Below are 7,310 nucleotides of genomic sequence, written 5' to 3'. Positions count from 1 at the left end.
TCTATGGTCCGTGCGGTGCGGATTTGTGCCTGTGGGTAAAAAGGAGAAATATAGGGAATGAGCACGCCTGGGCTTGAGCAATCTGAGACTTGATGATATGAACGTTTCTTGGGATTCATCTTGCGCTATTGCACTTTCCTGTGAACGGATAAAAGACACTGTACAATTATTGGTCGCTGCTATTTGTATTTGAGATGAGGAAATTGAACTAATAAGGAGGTTGGGTTTTATTTATTCCTAATTTCTTATTTTGGGTAGGGTTTTTATTAGTTTTAGTACTCTGTTTTATTGAAGGTAATTTTAGACTAGCTTTTATATATTTAGCTTCCAAATTCCTTATTGTGTTTCTTGCTGGTACATTTATGTATCCGACATTTTGTGGTGTTTTTAATTTGCAGAGACTACATTATTGTAGCGATCTGGGACTGGGGGGGCATGAGCATGTATATGTGGGGTGGTTCTGGGGTTAAGGGTTAGCCCCGCCGGGCAACACTGTGATTGGAGGAGCCAGTCACGGGGCAATGAAATAGGGGTGCCCGGTTCCCAGGGGTGTAAAGTAACGAAGTACAAATCCTCTGTTCCTGTACTGAAGTGCGCAGGTTTGCTAGATACTTGTGACCAATCCCACTGTAGCATAATGAGCAGCGCTGCAGGAGCCAATCAGTGCGCCGGATACGCGCTCCAATCCTCTCCCTCTCCCTCCATTAGCGCATTGGCTTTCTTTTCCTGATCAAAGATGGACTCGAACCCGCGGCCGGACCGGACACACCGCAGTGAGCGACACGCAGTATAATATGGAGGGTGATCAGTGCCAAAATCAAGGTGAATATGAAGATTATGAACGTGAGCATGAACTGATTGTGCATTGGATTAGCCCATAAGCGCACTGGCTACCGCCCACTAGCTCTGATTGACGGAGTTCAATGTTTTGTCACATTGAAAAATAAATGCAAGAGACGCTACGAAATTTTGAAGCGCACTGAGAAATGTGACTAGCAAAGAGACAAAAAGGAAATTAATGTATACATGTTGAAACTAATGAATAATAAATGTTGAAATAAATGAATAGATGGGCCTAATGTCAATGCATTTGTTTAATCATTTATTTTCTCTATTTTAAATTTCAATAGGGATAGTCCTCCACACTCTGAAACTCCATGAAATTAAATATTTGTTATATAATCTTAAAAAAAAAATCGCATCACGGTTCGAACCCACAAAATACCAATGATGATGAAGATGCAGACTGTCCGCTTTTACAATGTTGTCATAGAAAGTGGTTGGAAGTCAGAGGCAGATCAATGGGGGACAGACATGTTTCAATGGAAGTTAAAACTTAAGTTTCTGTATTGTATTTCGTTTTTATTAATTGGGGAAAAATTAGAGACGCATAACTTGCTCACATAGTATCTATAGATAAAGGGGAGGTGTTAAATTAAGTACTACATTTTACTCTATTGCATTTATTTTAGGCTTTATACAATGTATTGTGGAGCTATAGAACACCTACAGATATACAGTGAGGGAAAAAAGTATTTGATCCCCTGCTGATTTTGTATGTTTGCTCACTGACAAAGAAATGATCAGTCTATAATTGTAATGGTAGGTGTATTTTAACAGTGAGAGACCGAATAACAACAAAAAAATCCAGAAAAACACATTTCAAAAAAGTTATAAATTGATTTGCATGTTAATGAGGGAAATAAGTATTTGATCCCCTATCAATCAGCAAGATTTCTGGCACCCAGGTGTCTTTTCTACAGGTAACGAGCTGAGATTAGGAGCACTCTCTTAAAGGGAGTGCTCCTAATCTCAGCTCGTTACCTGTATAAAAGACACCTGTCCACAGAAGCAATCAATCAATCAGATTCCAAACTCTCCACCATGGCCAAGACCAAAGAGCTGTCCAAGGTTGAACCCTGCTTCCTCTCCTTTATCCACTGCTATACAAGGGAACCCTGGATTTGTTACAGTATAATAAAACATGATGGCATCTGTGCATAGTTTGGCTAACTGTCTGTCATTGCATTGGTTACATTTGTGATTACTACTAAATTAGGGAGCTGGGGCTGAGCCTAGTCCTAGTCCTTTAGTGCAGTTAAACTGTGAAAGTTGCTTTAAAGCACAGGACTCCACAGAAATGCAATGGCGTACATTAAATAAACCATTTAAGTCTTGAAAGTGAACAGTTGTTTTGTAGTGATGTGCATTCACAAAATATACCAATAAAATAAACAAATTTAGAATTAAAAAGGCGGGTGCCGGTAAGTGAGGATGCAATTTTCTCAAGCTTGGCAAACCACATCCTTCTATTGGATTTTTTTTTTTTTTTTTTTATAATCCTACCCTTTTTTTTATTTTGGCAGTTGATTTACTGCCATTAGTCATTATTTCACCTATTGCAATGCCAGGACCGTGCAAAGGCCTGTGTGCCCTCACCCTCTGTTACTACCAAAGTCCTGCAACGAGTGGATCGAACGGCGGAGAACCTGAACTGTACAAGGTGAGTAGTACGACTATTATGGTGGCCATAAAATCCATGGAAGAAGGACTCCATTTAAAAATGGATACACTGGCCTCTTTTTCTGCGAGAGGAGATTGCAGCTCCTCACGGACGGCGACATTCATCCATTGCTGCTTTGGAAACTTCCACAGATGCTCAGGACGGTCTTGGAGCCCTGGAGAATGCTGCAACGGAGTGCTCATCTTCTGTACTTTTGCTGGAGAGCAGTATGCCAAAGGAAGTGACCAGCCTTCGTGCCAAATGCATTGACTTGGAGGGAAGATCACATCGCAGGGCTGCAAGTCTTCGGTGTTTCATCTTTTTTTGATGTGGGTTAACTTGTTTACATAGTTATTGTCGGGCAAGAACTAGGACCTAATTAAATTGTAGTGCTTTACTACTTCCTCTTTGCGGTTTCCTACGCTGCTTTTATAACTGACTAAGACTTTAGAATGATGATAAATAGTTGTACTTCTAATTGTTTTCAATGCAAGCTTTTGACATGCTTACACAGGTAATACAGTAGGTATTTTCACATACAGTGCTATGTTAAAGTAATTACTATACAATGATGGCGATCCTGCAGTGATCCCAGTGACTGGATGAGCAGCTGAGTCGAGTAGTTGGTGAGGAAGGGATGGATCCGGTGTATGTTGCTCAGGAAGAATCTGCAGGTGCGTATCAGCGTGGTGATGTGCTGGGTGTAGGAGAGCGCAGGATCTTGGGTGAGAGCAGTCCCAGAGATTCCAAGGTCAGCGAGGCAGGAGAGGAGGATGGAGTGATCAACGGTGTCAAATGCTGCAGAGAGGTCAAGGAGGATGAGGACTGAGGAGAGGCAGGCCACCCAAGCACAGCTGAGGGAGTTGGTGACTGCCAGGAGAGCCGTCTCAGTGGAGTGAGCTGTGCGGAAGCCGGATTGCAGAGGATCAAGCAGTGAGTGTTGGGACAGAAAGGTGGACCGCCCGCTCGAGAGTCTTTGAGAGGAAGGGGAGTAGGGAGACAGGGCGGTAGTTCTGAGGAGAGGTGGCATCAAGGGTTGGTTTCTTGAGGAGTGCAATGACAGCCATAGAGGAGTGAGGAGTTGAGGAGGGAGGAGATGAAGGGGAGAAGATCAGGAGCGGACGCTTGGAGGAGGCAAGAAGGGAGAGGGTCCAGGGCACATGTTGTAGGTTTGTGACGTAGGAGGAGAGCAGAAACTTCAGCATCTGAGAGAGGTGAGAATGAAGAAAAGGAAGCTTGATCGGTGGGAGGTTTGGGTGTGATAGGAGTGAAGGGGGGATTGTTGAAGAGCCTGCGGATGTCTGCAATCTTGGAGAAGAAGGAGGTGAAATCATCAGCAGTGAGAGATGAGGGGGAGAAGAGTTTGCAGGGGTTCTTGACTGTGGATTTGAAGAGTGATTGGAAGTAAGACTTCTTGGCTGAGGTGAGTGAGGAGGAGAATATGGACAGTAGAGAGCATATAGGCTCTACTATCATCTCTCTCTCTCTCTCATATATATAATGTATGTATAGAGAAATCAAGCATATATGCGCTACTGTCATATATGTGGCATATATGTCCATATATGGCTGAGGTGCATTCATTCCAGAACCAGGGTCGCACTGAGAAGCACAGAGATTCAGGGATGCGTGTTCTTGGACCGTTGCTGCATGATGCCACTAAGCCCCGCCCACAGAAATCTGTGCAAAATCGCACAACCCAGCACAGCTGCTGCGGGAGGCGAACTGCGGCTGCGAGACAAGATTATGCAGAAATCAAGAGGGACGTGTGAAGCTGAATGAAAACTACTACTGCCCCCTTGTTAGCAGAGGTGAATGTCAATGATTTTTGCAGGGTTTGTGAAGTTTGTATCGCAGGTATATTATCCAAACACTATGCACTTTGGAAAATGCTGGGTTCTTGTTAGTACTAATATTTAGGGCCCTATTTAGGGCATCTGTCTTTTTCATAATGCTCTTAGCAGGTGGGAGGGAGAGAGACGTCTCCTTTTGCTAAAGGCAATCATAATTTTATTAAGCTTGGTTGTTAAGATCTTTATTAAATCCTGTACAAACCTTGTTTTGTTTGGATTGAGGGAGTGACATGCATGGTTGAATTAAAGGGCCTTTGTTTTTTCTAATCTATATTAATGATCTGGACTCTGGGATAGTTAGCAAACTTGTCAAATTTGCAGATGATACTAAAATAGGTGGCTCAGCAGATACAATCTCGGCAGCACAGGCTATTCAGAGGGACTTGGATAATATTCAGTTGTGGGCCGACACCTGGCAAATGAAATTCATTGTGGACAAGTGCAAGGTAATGCATTCAGGTAACAAAAATGTCCACTATAATTATACTATGGGAGGTACAGATCTAGATGAAGTAACGCATCAGAAAGATCTAGGAGTCTACGTGGACTCCTTACTTTCTCCATCCAAGCAATGTGAGGAAGCAATAAAAAAGGCAAACAGAGTGTTAGGGTATATTGTCAAAAGTGTAGAATTGAGAACAAGGGCAGTGATGTTCAGACTGTACAATGCACTAGTTAGAGCTCATCTGGATACTGTGTGCAGTTCTGGGCTCCACACTTCAAGAAAGATATCGCTGCTCTAGAGGCAGTTCAGAGGAGAGCAACCAGACTTATTCCAGGTCTGAAGGGAATGTCCTACTGAGAGACTGAGGAACTGAACCTTTTCACCCTGGAACAGAGGAGACTACGTGAGGACTTGATTCAAGTCTTGAAAATCATGAAAGGCATCGACCACATCAAACCAGAGGAGCTTTTCCAGATCAGCAGGGACACACGCACCCGGGGACACAAATGGAAATTGGGCTTCAAGGCATTCAAAACAGAAAATAGGAGACAATTCTTCACACAGAGAGTTGTCACAATCGGGAACAAACTCCCCAGCGATGTGGTAGAAGCTGAAAGTTTGGGAACATTTAAAAATAGACTGGATAGGATCCTTGGATCACTTTGATATTAATGGACACCAAATGAGCACGATGGGTCGAATGGCCTCCTCTCGTTTGTAAACTTTCATATGTTCTTAAAGGGGGACGTGTCACCCATGACATGGTATTTAAAGGGGCGGGCAAGGGTAAGTCTATCTATGGGGGGAGTAGATTGAACAGTGGAATCTGGGTTATTGGGGTTATTGTTTTACTTCTTATTGTTTGGGGAATTTTATGGAAAACCAAGTTAAGTTGTGGGTTTAGCTTAACTTTATTTTATGGTTAACCTTTATGTAAAATTTTCTTTTGTTGGTTTAAACTGTGGGAGGAGTCAGCCTTCCAGCACCAATATAAGAGTGTTGAATGCTTCAGTAGAGAGACTTCGCCTCCTACTCTTAACTTCTTCCCTTCCATTACCTTTAACAATTTAACTTGGTTGTTTCCTGTAGTGGACATTTGTTATGATAAGGGTCATATTTGTGTCATATTAAAAATAATATTAAAACCAGACTTTGACTCGTCTGCGAATACAGTAGCAAACTACAAACCTTTCCTGTGGTCTAGAAAGTCACCACAAAGTACAGGTTTCTAGTTTGCTATGAGGTGTCTATTTTAGGCATCAGTTAAATTAATAAAAATAACCAAATAAGGTGAAAAGACTTGTCAATTTGAAACTACCATTGTATAAAAAGCTTAAATTAGTAAACTTATTTTAGTCTGCAGAAAATAATACACATGAAACTTAAACCCAATTGTGAGTCGGTAATTTCTTAGTTATAAATAAATCAATGCATGATGAAGATATTTAATAAGGTAAATGTTTATTTATAATATAAAAACAGTATCAAATATCCACTTACTCAAATCTTTGGCAAACTTAGACCAAATTTAACGTTAACATAATATTAAACTTTAAGGATGTAATTAATCACAGAATCACTTGTATAGTGCGACAGACTGCTCAAAGACGTGCGTCAACACATGCTCCTGATTCACAGAAAAGAAAAAAGATGGGCATTGTGTTTACACATCACAAATGTGGTTGGTAGACTAATCAGAGTGTGCTTACAATATCTGATAAAAATTAATAATACAACCACAACAAATAGTTGTGAGATAATATTGCAGTTTGAGTAAAGACTAAGCTAAATCTAATTATTTTGTAATGCAATGGGCTCCTGAGTGGCGCATCTGGTAAAGGCCTCTGCTCAGAGTACGAGGTGTGCTCTAGGACACTGGTTCATGCCTGAATTGTTTCTTCAGTGGCAGCGGACAGGAACTCGCAGGGGTGGTGCCAAGCATAATTGGCCAAGCATTAACCCAGGGTTAGGAGGGGGGAGTTCACATTAGATTCCTCCACTCACTGTGCTTCAACACCCCCCCTGTGGTTGACCAGATGCCTGCGAGCCTTGGGGCAGGGAGACCAGCAATAGTCCTCCAGTCAGTGCTGTGGGTTTCCCTGTCTAAGTTCCAAGCTTGCTGTGGGGGGGGGGAGAAAACAAAACTAGGAGGGCTGATGGCGCACGTCTTGGATGAAGACATGCTACACACATCCTCCATTCTGGATTGGTGCAGGGGGTCGCAGCAGTGAACTGGGCTTAACAGGATACAATTGGTAATTACAAACCGGGTAGAAACAAAAAAACACATATACATACATATACACACACACAACTTAGCTATGCATGAACATTTTCAGCTTTTCAGTTTTCTATAAAAAAAAAAATCTTTAATATCCAACAAAATTATCTCTAACAGTAATCAGTGCTTGCCTCGTCAAGTGATGTTTTTCCAATGTTTCTGTAATTTTTACAATTTTACATTTAATCCTCTGCACAGGAATGAAGCTTGCACTGTTTTCTTGTCTAT

General features: G+C 41.8%; 1 long non-coding RNA gene across 1 annotated transcript; it reads left to right on the top strand.

Moving 5' to 3' along the window:
* Positions 1-648: 648 nt before the first annotated feature.
* LOC136758235 (uncharacterized) lies at positions 649-3,083 on the top strand. Its single transcript, XR_010819928.1, has 3 exons — positions 649-822; positions 2,412-2,503; positions 2,656-3,083. It is a non-coding gene; the product is annotated as an uncharacterized LOC136758235 (long non-coding RNA).
* The last annotated feature ends 4,227 nt before the right edge of the window (positions 3,084-7,310 follow it).

Source organism: Amia ocellicauda, chromosome 9, assembly GCF_036373705.1.
Source record: "Amia ocellicauda isolate fAmiCal2 chromosome 9, fAmiCal2.hap1, whole genome shotgun sequence".
Classification (NCBI taxonomy): Eukaryota; Metazoa; Chordata; class Actinopteri; order Amiiformes; family Amiidae; genus Amia; species Amia ocellicauda.
The sequence above is the reverse complement of the archived record's forward strand: the minus strand, read 5'-3'. Positions and strand labels throughout refer to the sequence as shown.